Source organism: Scyliorhinus torazame, chromosome 4, assembly GCF_047496885.1.
Source record: "Scyliorhinus torazame isolate Kashiwa2021f chromosome 4, sScyTor2.1, whole genome shotgun sequence".
Taxonomy (NCBI): domain Eukaryota; kingdom Metazoa; phylum Chordata; class Chondrichthyes; order Carcharhiniformes; family Scyliorhinidae; genus Scyliorhinus; species Scyliorhinus torazame.
The window spans coordinates 2,870,155-2,887,076 of NC_092710.1; positions in this window are offsets into that span (position 1 = coordinate 2,870,155).

The following is a 16,922-nucleotide window of genomic DNA, read 5'->3' on the forward strand; positions in this document are numbered from 1 at the left end:
GACCTCTCTCTCTCTCCTTCCCTCCCTCTCTCTCCTTCCTCCCCTCTCTCTCTCTCCTCCCCTCCCTCTCTCTCCTTCCTCCCCTCTCTCTCTCCTTCCCTCCCTCTCTCTCCTTCCCCCCCTCTCGCTCTCCTTCCTTCCATCACTCTCTCCTTCCTCCCCTCTCTCTCTCCTTCCCGCCCTCTCTCTCCTTCCTCCCCTCTCTCTCACCTCCCCTGCCTATCTCTCCTTCCTCCCCTCTCTCTCTCCTTCCCTCCCTCTCTCTCCTTCCTCCCCTCTCGCTCTCCTTCCTTCCCTCGCTCTCTCCTTCCCTCCCTCTCTCCTTCCTCCCCTCTCTCTCTCCTTCCCTCCCTCTCTCTCCTTCCTCCCCTCTCTCTCTCCTCCCCTCCCTCTCTCTCCTTCCTCCCCCCTCTCTCTCCTTCCTTCCGTCTCTCTCTCCTTCCCTCCCTCTCTCTCCTTCCTCCCCTCTCACTCTCCTTCTTTCCCTCGCTCTCTCCTCCGCTCCCTCTCTCTCCTTCCTCCCCTCTCTCTCTCTCCTTCCCTCCCTCTCACTCCTTCCTCCCCTCTCTCTCCTCCCCTCCCGCTCTCTCCTTCCTCCCCTCTCTCTCTCCTTCCCTCCCTCTCTCTCCTTCCTCCCTTCTCTCTCCTTCCTCCCCTCTCTCTCTCCTTCCCTCCCTCTCTCTCCTTCCTCCCCTCTCTCTCTCCTTCCTCCCCTCTCTCTCTCCTCCGCTCCCTCTCTCTCCTTCCTCCCCTCTCTCTCTCCTTCCCTCCCTCTCTCTCCTTCCTCCCCTCTCTATCTCCTTCCTCCCCTCTCTCTCTCCTTCCCTCCCTCTCTCTCCTTCCTCCCCTCTCTCTCTCCTTCCTCCCCTCTCTCTCTCTCCTTCCTCCCCTCTCTCTCTCCTTCCTCCCCTCTCTCTCCTTCCTCCCCTCTCTCTCTCCTCCCCTCCCTCTCTCTCCTTCCCCCCTCTCTCTCTCCTTCCTCCCCTCTCTCTCTCCTCCCCTCCCTCTCTATCCTTCCTCCCCTCTCTCTCTCCTTCCTCCCCTCTCTCTCTCCTCCCCTCCCTCTCTCTCCTTCCTCCCCTCTCTCTCTCCTTCCTCCCCTCTCTCTCTCCATCCCTCCCTCTCTCTCCTTCCTCCCCTCTCTCTCTCTCCTATGCCTCTGTTTCTTTCAGTCTAACATAACCAGGAGTGGCGAACTGCGGGGCCGAGCATGTGGTCCGTGATTCGTCCATCGCCATCCAACATGTCCCTGGATCATCTTCGGTTTAATCCATTGCTCCACTCGTTCCCGCATCCCCCAATTTCCTCCTTCCAGATATTCTTCCATCCCTCCCTCCCTTCGCCGAGATTCCTGGATTTCTCACCCTCAATGTCAGCCGTTTCCCGGGGAATGTCCGGCCCTCCTCCTCACAGACAGGAATGATCTGGGAAGATCTCCCATATTCCTGCCTCCGCTTCCCTTCCCCGACTCGACGCTCCGTCAATTATCCCCGTTAACCAGCTCCCTGTGTCCCTGACCCATTGTCCCAATCCGGAGAGATTCCGGGTCGGGTTACTGACCGGACCCGCAGACTGAATCCCCCTTTTCCTCTCTCGCTAATTCCTGCTGGTTCCCTGACTATCGTTCCCCACTCCCCTTTCCGGACGCCGAAATCGGGAACGCTCCACCCCCTCCACGCGGTCAAGCGGAACCGGCGCCACCTTTATGCGGGGATTGGCGTGTGTGTGGGTGGAGGAGGCTCTCAGGCGGGGCTGCACCTTGCCAGCCCGGTCCGGGCACCACGGACACGCCCATCCCCGCACCGTTTGCCGCGGGGGTTCGACGTGTCGTTCACCCCTCACCGGGACCGATGCGAGCCTGGGCGCCGGTTCCCCCCGTCGGCGATCACCATGGGCCCTCCGCTGACCACGGCACTCGGCCGCAGGGCCGGACAATCCGGCCCGGGGTCCCGGACGATCGTTATCGACCAATCCGCGCTTTGTGTCGATGTTACTGCCAAAAGCCCCCAGACCCCCGGGTCCTTCACGGTGAATCACAGCCCCCCCCCCCCCCGGGGTGAATCACAGCCCACACCCCCCCCCTCAGTGTGAAGAACTGCCCCCCCCTCAGTGTGAAGAACTGCCCCCCCCTCAGTGTGAATCACTGCCCCCCCTCAGTGTGAATCATTGCCCCCCCCTCAGTGTGAATCACTGCCCCCCCCCTCAGTGTGAACCACTGTCCCCCCCTCAGTGTGAATCACTGCCCCCCTCAGTGTGAATCACTGCCCCCCCTCAGTGTGAATCACTGCCCCCCTCAGTGTGAATCACTGCCCCCCCCTCAGTGTGAATCACTGCCCCCCCCTCAGTGCGAATCACTGCCCCCCCCACAGTGTGAATCACTGCCACCCCTCAGTGTGAATCACTGCCCCCCCTCAGTGTGAATCACTGCCCCCCCCCTCAGTGTGAATCATTGCCCCCCCTCAGTGTGAATCAGTGCCCCCCTCAGTCTGAATCACTGCCCCCCCTCAGTGTGAATCACTGCCCCCCCCTCAGTGTCATTCACTGCCCCCCCTCAGTGTGAATCACTGCCCCCCCCTCAGTGTCATTCACTGCCCCCCCTCAGTGTGAATCACTGCCCCCGCCTCAGTGTGAATCACTGCCCCCCCTCAGTGTGAATCACTGCCCTCCCCTCAGTGTGAATCACTGCCCCCCTCAGTGTGAATCACTGCCCCCCCTCAGTGTGAATCACTGCCCCCCCTCAGTGTGAATCACTGCCCCCCCTCAGTGTGAATCACTGCCCCCCTCAGTGTGAATCACTGCCCCCCCCTCAGTGTGAATCACTGCCCCCCCCCTCAGTGTGAATCACTGCCCCCCCTCAGTGTGTATCACTGCCCCCCCCTCAGTGGGAATCACTGCCCCCCCCTCAGTGTGAATCACTGCCCCCCCTCAGTGTGAATAACTGCCCCCCCTCAGTGTGAATCACTGCCCCCCCTCAGTGTGAATCACTACCCCCCTCAGTGTGAATCACTGCCCCCCCTCAGTGTGAATCACTGCCCCCCCCTCAGTGTGAACCACTGTCCCCCCCTCAGTGTGAATCACTGCCCCCCCCTCAGTGTGAATCACTGCCCCCCTCAGTGTGAATCACTGCCCCCCCCTCAGTGTGAACCACTGCCCCCCCTCAGTGTGAATCACTGCCCCCCTCAGTCTGAATCACTGCCCCCCCCTCAGTGTGAATCACTGCCCCCCCCTCAGTGTGAACCACTGCCCCCCCTCAGTGTGAATCACTGCCCCCCTCAGTCTGAATCACTGCCCCCCCCTCAGTGTGAATCACTGCCCCCCCCTCAGTGTGAATCACTGCCCCCCCTCAGTGTGAATCACTGCCCCCCCCTCAGTGTGAATCACTGCCCCCCTCAGTGTGAATCACTGCCCCCCTCAGTGTGAATCACTGCCCCCCCCCCACAGTGTGAATCACTGCCCCCCCTCAGTGTGAATCACTGTCCCCCCCTCAGTGTGAATCTCTGCCCCCCCCTCAGTGTGAATCACTGCCCCCCCTCAGTGTGAATCACTGCCCCCCCTCAGTGTGAATCACTGCCCCCCCTCAGTGTGAATCACTGCCCACCCTCAGTGTGAATCACTGCCCCCCCCTCAGTGTGAATCACTGCCCCCCCCCACAGTGTGAATCACTGCCCCCCCTCAGTGTGAATCACTGCCCCCCCTCAGTGTGAATCACTGCCCCCCCCCCCACAGTGTGAATCTCTGCCCCCCCCTCAGTGTGAATCACTGCCCCCCCCTCAGTGTGAACCACTGTTCCCCCCCTCAGTGTGAATCACTGCCCCCCCTCAGTGTGAATCACTGCCCCCCCTCAGTGTGAATCACTGCCCCCCCTCAGTGTGAATCACTGCCCCCCCCTCAGTGTGTATCTCTGCCCCCCCTCAGTGTGAATCACTGCCCCCCCTCAGTGTGAATCACTGCCCCCCCCTCAGTGTGAATCACTGCCCCCCCTCAGTGTGAATCACTGCCCCCCCTCAGTGTGAATCACTGCCCCCCCCTCAGTGTGAATCTCTGCCCCCCCTCAGTGTGAATCACTGCCCCCCCTCAGTGTGAATCTCTGCCCCCCCTCAGTGTGAATCACTGCCCCCCCTCAGTGTGAATCACTGCCCCCCCTCAGTGTGAATCACTGCCCCCCCTCAGTGTGAATCACTGCCCCCCCCCTCAGTGTGAATCACTGCCCCCCCTCAGTGTGTATCTCTGCCCCCCTCAGTGTGAACCACTGTTCCCCCCCTCAGTGTGAATCACTGCCCCCCCTCAGTGTGAATCACTGCCCCCCCTCAGTGTGAATCACTGCCCCCCCTCAGTGTGAATCACTGCCCCCCCTCAGTGTGAATCACTGCCCCCCCTCAGTGTGAATCACTGAATCTCCTCAGTGTGAATCACTGCCCCCCCTCAGTGTGAATCACTGCCCCCCCTCAGTGTGAATCACTGCCCCCCCCCCTCAGTGTGAATCACTGCCCCCCCTCAGTGTGAATCACTGCCCCCCCTCAGTGTGAATCACTGAATCTCCTCAGTGTGAATCACTGCCCCCCCCTCAGTGTGAACCACTGTCCCCCCTCAGTGTGAATCACTGCCCCCCCTCAGTGTGAATCTCTGCCCCCCCTCAGTGTCATTCACTGTCCCCCCTCAGTGTGAATCACTGCCCCCCCTCAGTGTGAATCACTGCCCCCCCCCCTCAGTGTGTATCTCTGCCCCCCTCAGTGTGTATCACTGCCCCCCCTCAGTGTGAATCACTGCCCCCCCCTCAGTGTGAATCACTGCCCCCCCCTCAGTGTGAAACTCTGCCCCCCATCAGTGTGAATCACTGCCCCCCCTCAGTGTGAATCACTACCCCCCCCTCAGTGTGAATCACTGCCCCCCCCCTCAGTGTGAATCACTACCCCCCCCTCAGTGTGAATCACTGCCCCCCCCCGGGGTGAATCACAGCCCCCCCCCCCGGGGTGAATCACAGCACCCACTCCACCCCCCCCCCCCAGGGGTGAATCACAGCCCCCACTCCACCCCCCCCCCGGGGTGAATCACAGCCCACTCCCCCCCGCCCCCCCCGGGGTGAATCACAGCCCTCTCCCCCCCCCCCCCCCGGGGTGAATAACAGCCCACTCCCCCCACGGGGTGAATCACAGCCCTCTCCCCCCCCCCCCCCGGGGTGAATCACAGCCCACTCCCCCCCCCCCCCCGGGGTGAATCACAGCCCACTCCCCCCCCCGGGGTGAATCACAGCCCACTCCCCCCCCCGGGGTGAATCACAGCCCACTCCCCCCCCCGGGGTGAAGCACAGCCCACTTCCCCCCCCCCCCCGGGGTGAATCACAGCCCACTCCCCCCCCCCACCCGGGGTGAATCACAGCCCACTCCCCCCCCCCGGGGTGAATCACAGCCCACTCCCCTGCCCCCGGGGTGCATCACAGCCCACACCCCCACCCCCGGGGTGAATCACAGCCCACACCCCCCCCCTCAGTGTGAAGAACTGCCCCCCCCTCCCTCAGTGTGAAGAACTGCCCCCCCCTCAGTGTGAATCACTGCCCCCCCTCAGTGTGAATCATTGCCCCCCCCCTCAGTGTGAATCACTGCCCCCCCCCTCAGTGTGAACCACTGTCCCCCCCTCAGTGTGAATCACTGCCCCCCTCAGTGTGAATCACTGCCCCCCCTCAGTGTGAATCACTGCCCCCCTCAGTGTGAATCACTGCCCCCCCCCTCAGTGTGAATCACTGCCCCCCCCTCAGTGCGAATCACTGCCCCCCCCACAGTGTGAATCACTGCCACCCCTCAGTGTGAATCACTGCCCCCCCCCTCAGTGTGAATCACTGCCCCCCCCCTCAGTGTGAATCATTGCCCCCCCTCAGTGTGAATCAGTGCCCCCCTCAGTCTGAATCACTGCCCCCCCTCAGTGTGAATCACTGCCCCCCCCCTCAGTGTCATTCACTGCCCCCCCTCAGTGTGAATCACTGCCCCCCCCTCAGTGTCATTCACTGCCCCCCCTCAGTGTGAATCACTGCCCCCGCCTCAGTGTGAATCACTGCCCCCCCTCAGTGTGAATCACTGCCCTCCCCTCAGTGTGAATCACTGCCCCCCTCAGTGTGAATCACTGCCCCCCCTCAGTGTGAATCACTGCCCCCCCTCAGTGTGAATCACTGCCCCCCCTCAGTGTGAATCACTGCCCCCCTCAGTGTGAATCACTGCCCCCCCCTCAGTGTGAATCACTGCCCCCCCCCTCAGTGTGAATCACTGCCCCCCCTCAGTGTGTATCACTGCCCCCCCCTCAGTGGGAATCACTGCCCCCCCCTCAGTGTGAATCACTGCCCCCCCTCAGTGTGAATAACTGCCCCCCCTCAGTGTGAATCACTGCCCCCCCTCAGTGTGAATCACTACCCCCCCTCAGTGTGAATCACTGCCCCCCCTCAGTGTGAATCACTGCCCCCCCCCTCAGTGTGAACCACTGTCCCCCCCTCAGTGTGAATCACTGCCCCCCCCTCAGTGTGAATCACTGCCCCCCTCAGTGTGAATCACTGCCCCCCCCTCAGTGTGAACCACTGCCCCCCCTCAGTGTGAATCACTGCCCCCCTCAGTCTGAATCACTGCCCCCCCCTCAGTGTGAATCACTGCCCCCCCCTCAGTGTGAACCACTGCCCCCCCTCAGTGTGAATCACTGCCCCCCTCAGTCTGAATCACTGCCCCCCCCTCAGTGTGAATCACTGCCCCCCCCTCAGTGTGAATCACTGCCCCCCCTCAGTGTGAATCACTGCCCCCCCCTCAGTGTGAATCACTGCCCCCCTCAGTGTGAATCACTGCCCCCCTCAGTGTGAATCACTGCCCCCCCCCCACAGTGTGAATCACTGCCCCCCCTCAGTGTGAATCACTGTCCCCCCCCTCAGTGTGAATCTCTGCCCCCCCCTCAGTGTGAATCACTGCCCCCCCTCAGTGTGAATCACTGCCCCCCCTCAGTGTGAATCACTGCCCCCCCTCAGTGTGAATCACTGCCCACCCTCAGTGTGAATCACTGCCCCCCCCTCAGTGTGAATCACTGCCCCCCCCCACAGTGTGAATCACTGCCCCCCCTCAGTGTGAATCACTGCCCCCCCTCAGTGTGAATCACTGCCCCCCCCCCCACAGTGTGAATCTCTGCCCCCCCCTCAGTGTGAATCACTGCCCCCCCCCCTCAGTGTGAACCACTGTTCCCCCCCCTCAGTGTGAATCACTGCCCCCCCTCAGTGTGAATCACTGCCCCCCCTCAGTGTGAATCACTGCCCCCCCTCAGTGTGAATCACTGCCCCCCCCTCAGTGTGTATCTCTGCCCCCCCTCAGTGTGAATCACTGCCCCCCCTCAGTGTGAATCACTGCCCCCCCCCTCAGTGTGAATCACTGCCCCCCCTCAGTGTGAATCACTGCCCCCCCCTCAGTGTGAATCACTGCCCCCCCCTCAGTGTGAATCTCTGCCCCCCCTCAGTGTGAATCACTGCCCCCCCTCAGTGTGAATCTCTGCCCCCCCTCAGTGTGAATCACTGCCCCCCCTCAGTGTGAATCACTGCCCCCCCTCAGTGTGAATCACTGCCCCCCCTCAGTGTGTATCTCTGCCCCCCTCAGTGTGAACCACTGTTCCCCCCCTCAGTGTGAATCACTGCCCCCCCTCAGTGTGAATCACTGCCCCCCCTCAGTGTGAATCACTGCCCCCCCCCTCAGTGTGAATCACTGCCCCCCCCTCAGTGTGAATCACTGAATCCCCCTCAGTGTGAATCACTGCCCCCCCCCCCTCAGTGTGAATCACTGCCCCCCCTCAGTGTGAATCACTGCCCCCCCTCAGTGTGAATCACTGAATCTCCTCAGTGTGAATCACTGCCCCCCCTCAGTGTGAATCACTGCCCCCCCTCAGTGTGAATCACTGCCCCCCTCAGTATGAATCATTGTCCCCCCCTCAGTGTCATTCACTGTCCCCCCTCAGTGTGAATCACTGCCCCCCCCTCAGTGTGAATCACTGCCCCCCCCCCTCAGTGTGTATCTCTGCCCCCCTCAGTGTGTATCACTGCCCCCCCTCAGTGTGAATCACTGCCCCCCCCTCAGTGTGAATCACTGCCCCCCCCCTCAGTGTGAAACTCTGCCCCCCATCAGTGTGAATCACTGCCCCCCCTCAGTGTGAATCACTACCCCCCCCTCAGTGTGAATCACTGCCCCCCCCCTCAGTGTGAATCACTACCCCCCCCTCAGTGTGAATCACTGCCCCCCCCTCAGTGTGAATCACTGCCCCCCCTCAGTGTGAATCACTGCCCCCCCTCAGTGTGAATCACTACCCCCCCTCAGTGTGAATCACTACCCCCCCTCAGTGTGAATCACTGCCCCCCCCTCAGTGTGAATCACTGCCCCCCCTCAGTGTGAATCACTGAATCTCCTCAGTGTGAATCACTGCCCCCCCTCAGTGTGAATCACTGCCCCCCCCCCTCAGTGTGTATCTCTGCCCCCCTCTCAGTGTGAATCACTGCCCCCCCTCAGTGTGAATCTCTGCCCCCCCCTCAGTGTGAATCACTGCCCCCCCCCTCAGTGTGAATCACTGCCCCCCCTCAGTGTGAATCACTGCCCCCCCCTCAGTGTGAATCACTGCCTCCCCCTCAGTGTGAATCACTGCCCCCCCCTCAGTGTGAATCACTGCCCCCCCCTCAGTGTGAATCACTACCCCCCCTCAGTGTGAATCACTGCCCCCCCTCAGTGTGAATCACTGCCCCCCCCCTCAGTGTGAATCACTGCCCCCCCCCCTCAGTGTGAATCACTGAATCCCCTCAGTGTGAATCACTGCCCCCCCCCCTCAGTGTGAATCACTGCCCGCCCCCTCAGTGTGTATCTCTGCCCCCCCTCAGTGTGAATCACTGCCCCCCCCTCAGTGTGAATCACTGAATCCCCTCAGTGTGAATCACTGCCCCCCCCCCTCAGTGTGTATCTCTGCCCCCCTCTCAGTGTGAATCTCTGCCCCCCCTCAGTGTGAATCACTGCCCCCCCTCAGTGTGTATCTCTGCCCCCCTCTCAGTGTGTATCTCTGCCCCCCCTTCAGTGTGAATCACTGTCCCCCCTCAGTGTGAATCACTGCTCCCCCCTCAGTGTGAATCACTGCCCCCCCCTCAGTGTGAATCTCTGCCCCCCCCTCAGTGTGAATCTCTGCCCCCCCCTCAGTGTGAATCACTGCCCCCCCTCAGTGTGAATCACTGCCCCCCCCCTCAGTGTGAATCACTGCCCCCCCTCAGTGTGAATCACTGCCCCCCCCTCAGTGTGAATCACTGCCCCCCCCTCAGTGTGAATCACTGCCCCCCCTCAGTGTGAATCACTGCCCCCCCTCAGTGTGAACCACTGCCCCCCCTCAGTGTGAATCACTGCCCCCCTCAGTCTGAATCACTGCCCCCCCCTCAGTGTGCATCACTGCCCCCCCCTCAGTGTGAATCACTGCCCCCCCCTCAGTGTGAATCATTGCCCCCCCTCAGTGTGAATCACTGCCCCCCCCCTCAGTGTGAATCACTGCCCCCCCTCAGTGTGAATCATTGCCCCCCCCTCAGTGTGAATCACTGCCCCCCCCCTCAGTGTGAATCACTGCCCCCCCTCAGTGTGAATCACTGCCCCCCCTCAGTGTGAATCACTGCCCCCCCTCAGTGTGAATCTCTGCCCCCCCTCAGTGTGAATCTCTGCCCCCCCCTCAGTGTGAATCACTGCCCCCCCTCAGTGTGAATCACTACCCCAACCCTCAGTGTGAATCACTGCCCCCCCTCAGTGTGAATCACTGCTCCCCCCTCAGTGAGAATCACTGTCCCCAATCAGTGTGAATCACTGCCCCCCCTCAGTGTGAATCACTGCCCCCCCTCAGTGTGAATCTCTGCCCCCCCCTCAGTGTGAATCTCTGCCCCCCCCTCAGTGTGAATCACTGCCCCCCCCCTCAGTGTGAATCACTGCCCCCCCCCTCAGTGTGAATCACTGCCCCCCCTCAGTGTGAATCACTGCCCCCCCTCAGTGTGAATCACTGCCCCCCCCTCAGTGTGAATCACTGCCCCCCCTCAGTGTGAATCACTGCCCCCCCCTCAGTGTGAACCACTGCCCCCCCTCAGTGTGAATCACTGCCCCCCTCAGTGTGCATCACTGCCCCCCCCCCTCAGTGTGAATCACTGCCCCCCCCCCTCATGTGAATCACTGCCCCCCCCCCTCAGTGTGAATCATTGCCCCCCCCTCAGTGTGAATCACTGCCCCCCCCCTCAGTGTGAATCACTGCCCCCCCTCAGTGTGAATCACTGCCCCCCCCTCAGTGTGAATCACTGCCCCCCCTCAGTGTGAATCACTGCCCCCCTCAGTGTGCATCACTGCCCCCCCCCTCAGTGTGAATCACTGCCCCCCCCCTCAGTGTGAATCATTGCCCCCCCCTCAGTGTGAATCACTGCCCCCCCCCTCAGTGTGAATCACTGCCCCCCCCTCAGTGTGAATCTCTGCCACCCCTCAGTGTGTATCTCTGCCCCCCTCTCAGTGTGAATCACTGCCCACCCCTCAGTGTGAATCATTGCCCCCCCCTCAGTGTGAATCACTGCCCCCCCCCTCAGTGTGAATCACTGCCCCCCCTCAGTGTGAATCTCTGCCACCCCTCAGTGTGTATCTCTGCCCCCCTCTCAGTGTGAATCACTGCCCACCCCTCAGTGTGAATCATTGCCCCCCCTCAGTGTGAATCACTGCTCCCCCCTCAGTGAGAATCACTGCCCCCCCCTCAGTGTGAATCTCTGCCCCCCCCCTCAGTGTGAATCACTGCCCCCCTCAGTGTGAATAACTGCCCCCCCCCTCAGTGTGAATCACTGCCCCCCCTCAGTGTGAATCACTACCCCCCCCTCAGTGTGAATCACTGCCCCCCCCTCAGTGTGAATCACTACCCCCCCCCTCAGTGTGAATCACTGCCCCCCCTCAGTGTGAATCACTACCCCCCTCAGTGTGAATCACTGCCCCCCCTCAGTGTGAATCACTGCCCCCCCCCTCAGTGTGAACCACTGTCCCCCCCTCAGTGTGAATCATTGCCCCCCCTCAGTGTGAATCACTGCCCCCCTCAGTGTGAATCACTGCCCCCCCCTCAGTGTGAATCACTGCCCCCCCCTCAGTGTGAATCACTGCCCCCCCCTCAGTGTGAATCACTGCCCCCCCCTCAGTGTGATTCACTGCCCCCCTCAGTGTGAATCACTGCCCCCCCTCAGTGTGAATCACTGCCCCCCCTCAGTGTGAATCACTGCCCCCCTCAGTGTGAATCACTGCCCCCCCTCAGTGTGAATCACTGCCCCCCCTCAGTGTGAATCACTGCCCCCCCCTCAGTGTGAATCACTGCCCCCCCTCAGTGTGAATCACAGACCCCCCCACAGTGTGAATCACTGCCACCCCTCAGTGTGAATCACTGCCCCCCCTCAGTGTGAATCACTGCCCCCCCCCTCAGTGTGAATCACTGCCCCCCTCAGTGTGAATCACTGCCCCACCCTCAGTGTGAATCACTGCCCCCCCTCAGTGTGAATCAGTGCCCCCCTCAGTCTGAATCACTGCCCCCCCTCAGTGTGAATCACTGCCCCCCCTCAGTGTCATTCACTGCCCCCCCTCAGTGTGAATCACTGCCCCCCCCCTCAGTGTGAATCACTGCCCCCCCTCAGTGTGAATCACTGCCCCCCCCTCAGTGTGAACCACTGTTCCCCCCCTCAGTGTGAATCACTGCCCCCCTCAGTGTGAATCACTGCCCCCCCTCAGTGTGAATCACTGCCCCCCCCTCAGTGTGAATCACTGCCCCCCCCTCAGTGTGAATCACTGCCCCCCTCAGTGTGAATCACTGCCCCCCCCCCTCAGTGTCATTCACTGCCCCCCTTCAGTGTGAATCACTGCCCCCTCAGTGTGAATCACTGCCCCCCCCTCAGTGTGAATCACTGCCCCCCCCTCAGTGTGAATCACTGCCCCCCCTCAGTGTGAATCACTACCCCCCCTCAGTGTGAATCACTGCCCCCCCTCAGTGTGAATCACTGCCCCCCCTCAGTGTGAATCACTGCCCCCCCCCACAGTGTGAATCTCTGCCCCCCCCCCTCAGTGTGAATCACTGCCCCCCCTCAGTGTGAATCACTACCCCCCCTCAGTGTGAATCACTGCGCCCCCCTCAGTGCGAATCACTGCCCCCCCCACAGTGTGAATCACTGCCCCCCCCCCTCAGTGTGAATCACTGCCCCCCCTCAGTGTGAATCACTGCCCCCCCTCAGTGTGAATCACTGCCCCCCCCCACAGTGTGAATCTCTGCCCCCCCCCTCAGTGTGAATCACTGCCCCCCCTCAGTGTGAATCACTACCCCCCCTCAGTGTGAATCACTGCGCCCCCCTCAGTGCGAATCACTGCCCCCCCCTCAGTGTGAATCACTGCCCCCCCTCAGTGTGAATCACTGAATCTCCTCAGTGTGAATCTCTGCCCCCCCTCAGTGTGAATCACTGCCCCCCCTCAGTGTGAATCACTGTCCCCCCTCAGTGTGAATCTCTGCCCCCCCCCTCAGTGTGAATCACTGCCCCCCCTCAGTGTGTATCTCTGCCCCCCTCTCAGTGTGAATCACTGCCCGCCCCCTCAGTGTGAATCACTGCCCCCCCTCAGTGTGTATCTCTGCCCCCCTCTCAGTGTGAATCTCTGCCCCCCCTCAGTGTGAATCACTGCCCCCCCTCAGTGTGAACCACTGCCCCCCCTCAGTGTGAATCACTGCCCCCCCCTCAGTGTGAATCACTGCCCCCCCCTCAGTGTGAATCACTGCCCCCCCTCAGTGTGAATCACTTCCCCCCCCTCAGTGTGAATCACTGCTCCCCCTCAGTGTGTATCTCTGCCCCCCTCTCAGTGTGAATCTCTGCCCCCCCTCAGTGTGAATCACTGCCCCCCCCCTCAGTGTGTATCTCTGCCCCCCTCTCAGTGTGAATCACTGCCCCCCCTCAGTGTGAATCACTGCCCCCCCCTCAGTGTGTATCTCTGCCCCCCTCTCAGTGTGTATCTCTGCCCCCCCCTCAGTGTGAATCACTGTCCCCCCTCAGTGTGAATCACTGCCCCCCCCTCAGTGTGAATCACTGCCCCCCCTCAGTGTGAATCTCTGCCCCCCCCTCAGTGTGAATCTCTGCCCCCCCTCAGTGTGAATCACTGCCCCCCCCTCAGTGTGAATCACTGCCCCCCCCCTCAGTGTGAATCACTGCCCCCCCTCAGTGTGAATCACTGCCCCCCCCTCAGTGTGAATCACTGCCCCCCCCTCAGTGTGAATCACTGCCCCCCCTCAGTGTGAATCACTGCCCCCCCTCAGTGTGAACCACTGCCCCCCCTCAGTGTGAATCACTGCCCCCCTCAGTCTGAATCACTGCCCCCCCTCAGTGTGCATCACTGCCCCCCCTCAGTGTGAATCACTGCCCCCCCCCTCAGTGTGAATCATTGCCCCCCCCCTCAGTGTGAATCACTGCCCCCCCCTAAGTGTGAATCACTGCCCCCCCTCAGTGTGAATCATTGCCCCCCCCTCAGTGTGAATCACTGCCCCCCCCCTCAGTGTGAATCACTGCCCCCCCCTCAGTGTGAATCACTGCCCCCCCTCAGTGTGAATCACTGCCCCCCCTCAGTGTGAATCACTGCTCCCCCCTCAGTGAGAATCACTGTCCCCCCTCAGTGTGAATCACTGCCCCCCCTCAGTGTGAATCACTGCCCCCCCCTCAGTGTGAATCTCTGCCCCCCCCTCAGTGTGAATCTCTGCCCCCCACTCAGTGTGAATCACTGCCCCCCCCCTCAGTGTGAATCACTGCCCCCCCCCCTCAGTGTGAATCACTGCCCCCCCTCAGTGTGAATCACTGCCCCCCCTCAGTGTGAATCACTGCCCCCCTCAGTGTGAATCACTGCCCCCCCCTCAGTGTGAATCACTGCCCCCCCTCAGTGTGAATCACTGCCCCCCCCTCAGTGTGAATCACTGCCCCCCCTCAGTGTGAATCACTGCCCCCCCCTCAGTGTGAATCACTGCCCCTCCTCAGTGTGAATCACTGCCCCCCCCCTCAGTGTGAATCTCTGCCCCCCCCTCAGTGTGAATCACTGCCCCCCCTCAGTGTGAATCACTACCCCACCCCTCAGTGTGAATCTCTGCCCCCCCCTCAGTGTGAATCTCTGCCCCCCCCTCAGTGTGAATCACTGCCCCCCCTCAGTGTGAATCACTGCCCCCCCTCAGTGTGAATCACTGCCCCCCCTCAGTGTGAATCACTGAATCTCCTCAGTGTGAATCACTGCCCCCCCTCAGTGTGAATCACTGCCCCCCCTCAGTGTGAATCTCTGCCCCCCCTCAGTGTGAATCACTGCCCCCCCTCAGTGTGAATCACTGCCCCCCCTCAGTGTGAATCACTGCCTCCCCCTCAGTGTGAATCACTGCCCCCCCTCAGTGTGAATCACTACCCCCCCCTCAGTGTGAATCACTGCCCCCCCTCAGTGTGAATCACTGCCCCCCCCCTCAGTGTGAATCACTGCCCCCCCCTCAGTGTGAATCACTGCCCCCCCTCAGTGTGAATCACTGCCCCCCCCTCAGTGTGAATCACTGCCTCCCCCCCTCAGTGTGAATCACTGCCCCCCCCTCAGTGTGAATCACTGCCCCCCCCCTCAGTGTGAATCACTGCCCCCCCTCAGTGTGAATCACTACCCGCCCCCTCAGTGTGAATCACTGCCCCCCCCCCTCAGTGTGAATCACTGCCCCCCTCAGTGTGAATCACTGCCCCCCCCCCTCAGTGTGAATCACTGCCCCCCCCTCAGTGTGAATCACTGCCCCCCCTTCAGTGTGAATCACTGCCCCCTCAGTGTGAATCACTGCCCCCCCCTCAGTGTGAATCACTGCCCCCCCTCAGTGTGAATCACTGCCCCCCATCAGTGTGAATCACTGCCCCCCCTCAGTGTGAATCACTGCCCCCCCCCTCAGTGTGAATCACTGCCCCCCCTCAGTGTGTATCACTGCCCCCCCTCAGTGTGAATCACTGCCCCCCCCTCAGTGTGAATCACTGCCCCCCCCTCAGTGTGAATAACTGCCCCCCCCTCAGTGTGAATCACTGCCCCCCCTCAGTGTGAATCACTGCCCCCCCTCAGTGTGAATCACTGCCCCCCCTAAGTGTGAATCACTGCCCCCCCTCAGTGTGAATCACTGCTCCCCCCTCAGTGAGAATCACTGCCCCCCCTCAGTGTGAATAACTGCCCCCCCCTCAGTGTGAATCACTGCCCCCCCTCAGTGTGAATCACTACCCCCCCCTCAGTGTGAATCACTGCCCCCCCCTCAGTGTGAATCACTACCCCCCCCTCAGTGTGAATCACTGCCCCCCCCTCAGTGTGAATCACTGCCCCCCCTCAGTGTGAATCACTGCCCCCCCTCAGTGTGAATCACTGCCTCCCCCTCAGTGTGAATCACTGCCCCCCCCTCAGTGTGAATCACTGCCCCCCCTCAGTGTGAATCACTACCCCCCCTCAGTGTGAATCACTGCCCCCCTCAGTGTGAATCACTACCCCCCCCTCAGTGTGAATCACTGCCCCCCCCTCAGTGTGAATCACTGCCCCCCTCAGTGTGAATCACTGAATCTCCTCAGTGTGAATCACTGCCCCCCCTCAGTGTGAATCACTGCCCCCCCTCAGTGTGAATCACTGCCCCCCCCCCCTCAGTGTGTATCTCTGCCCCCCTCTCAGTGTGAATCTCTGCCCCCCCTCAGTGTGAATCACTGCCCCCCCTCAGTGTGAATCACTGCCCCCCCCCTCAGTGTGAATCACTGCCTCCCCCTCAGTGTGAATCACTGCCCCCCCCTCAGTGTGAATCACTGCCCCCCCTCAGTGTGAATCACTGCCCCCCCCCCTCAGTGTGAATCACTGCCCCCCCTCAGTGTGAATCTCTGCCCCCCCTCAGTGTGAATCACTGCCCCCCCTCAGTGTGAATCACTGCCCCCCCCTCAGTGTGAATCACTGCCTCCCCCTCAGTGTGAATCACTGCCCCCCCCTCAGTGTGAATCACTGCCCCCCCTCAGTGTGAATCACTGCCCCCCCCCTCAGTGTGAATCACTGCCCCCCCCTCAGTGTGAATCACTGAATCACCTCAGTGTGAATCACTGCCCCCCCCCTCAGTGTGAATCACTGCCCCCCCCCTCAGTGTGTATCTCTGCCCCCCTCTCAGTGTGAATCTCTGCCCCCCCTCAGTGTGAATCACTGCCCCCCCCTCAGTGTGTATCTCTGCCCCCCCCTCAGTGTGAATCACTGTCCCCCCTCAGTGTGAATCTCTGCCCCCCCCTCAGTGTGAATCTCTGCCCCCCCCTCAGTGTGAATCACTGCCCCCCCCCTCAGTGTGAATCACTGCCCCCCCCCCTCAGTGTGAATCACTGCCCCCCCTCAGTGTGAATCACTGCCCCCCCCTCAGTGTGAATCACTGCCCCCCCCTCAGTGTGAATCACTGCCCCCCCTCAGTGTGAATCACTGCCCCCCTCAGTGTGAACCACTGCCCCCCCTCAGTGTGAATCACTGCCCCCCTCAGTCTGAATCACTGCCCCCCCTCAGTGTGCATCATTGCCCCCCCCTCAGTGTGAATCACTGCCCCCCCCCCTCAGTGTGAATCATTGCCCCCCCCTCAGTGTGAATCACTGCCCCCCCCCTCAGTGTGAATCACTGTCCCCCCTCAGTGTGAATCACTGCCCCCCCCTCAGTGTGAATCACTGCCCCCCCTCAGTGTGAATCTCTGCCCCCCCCTCAGTGTGAATCTCTGCCCCCCCCCTCAGTGTGAATCACTGCCCCCCCTCAGTGTGAATCACTACCCCACCCCTCAGTGTGAATCACTGCCCCCCCTCAGTGTGAATCACTGCTCCCCCCTCAGTGAGAATCACTGCCCCCCCTCAGTGTGAATAACTGCCCCCCCCTCAGTGT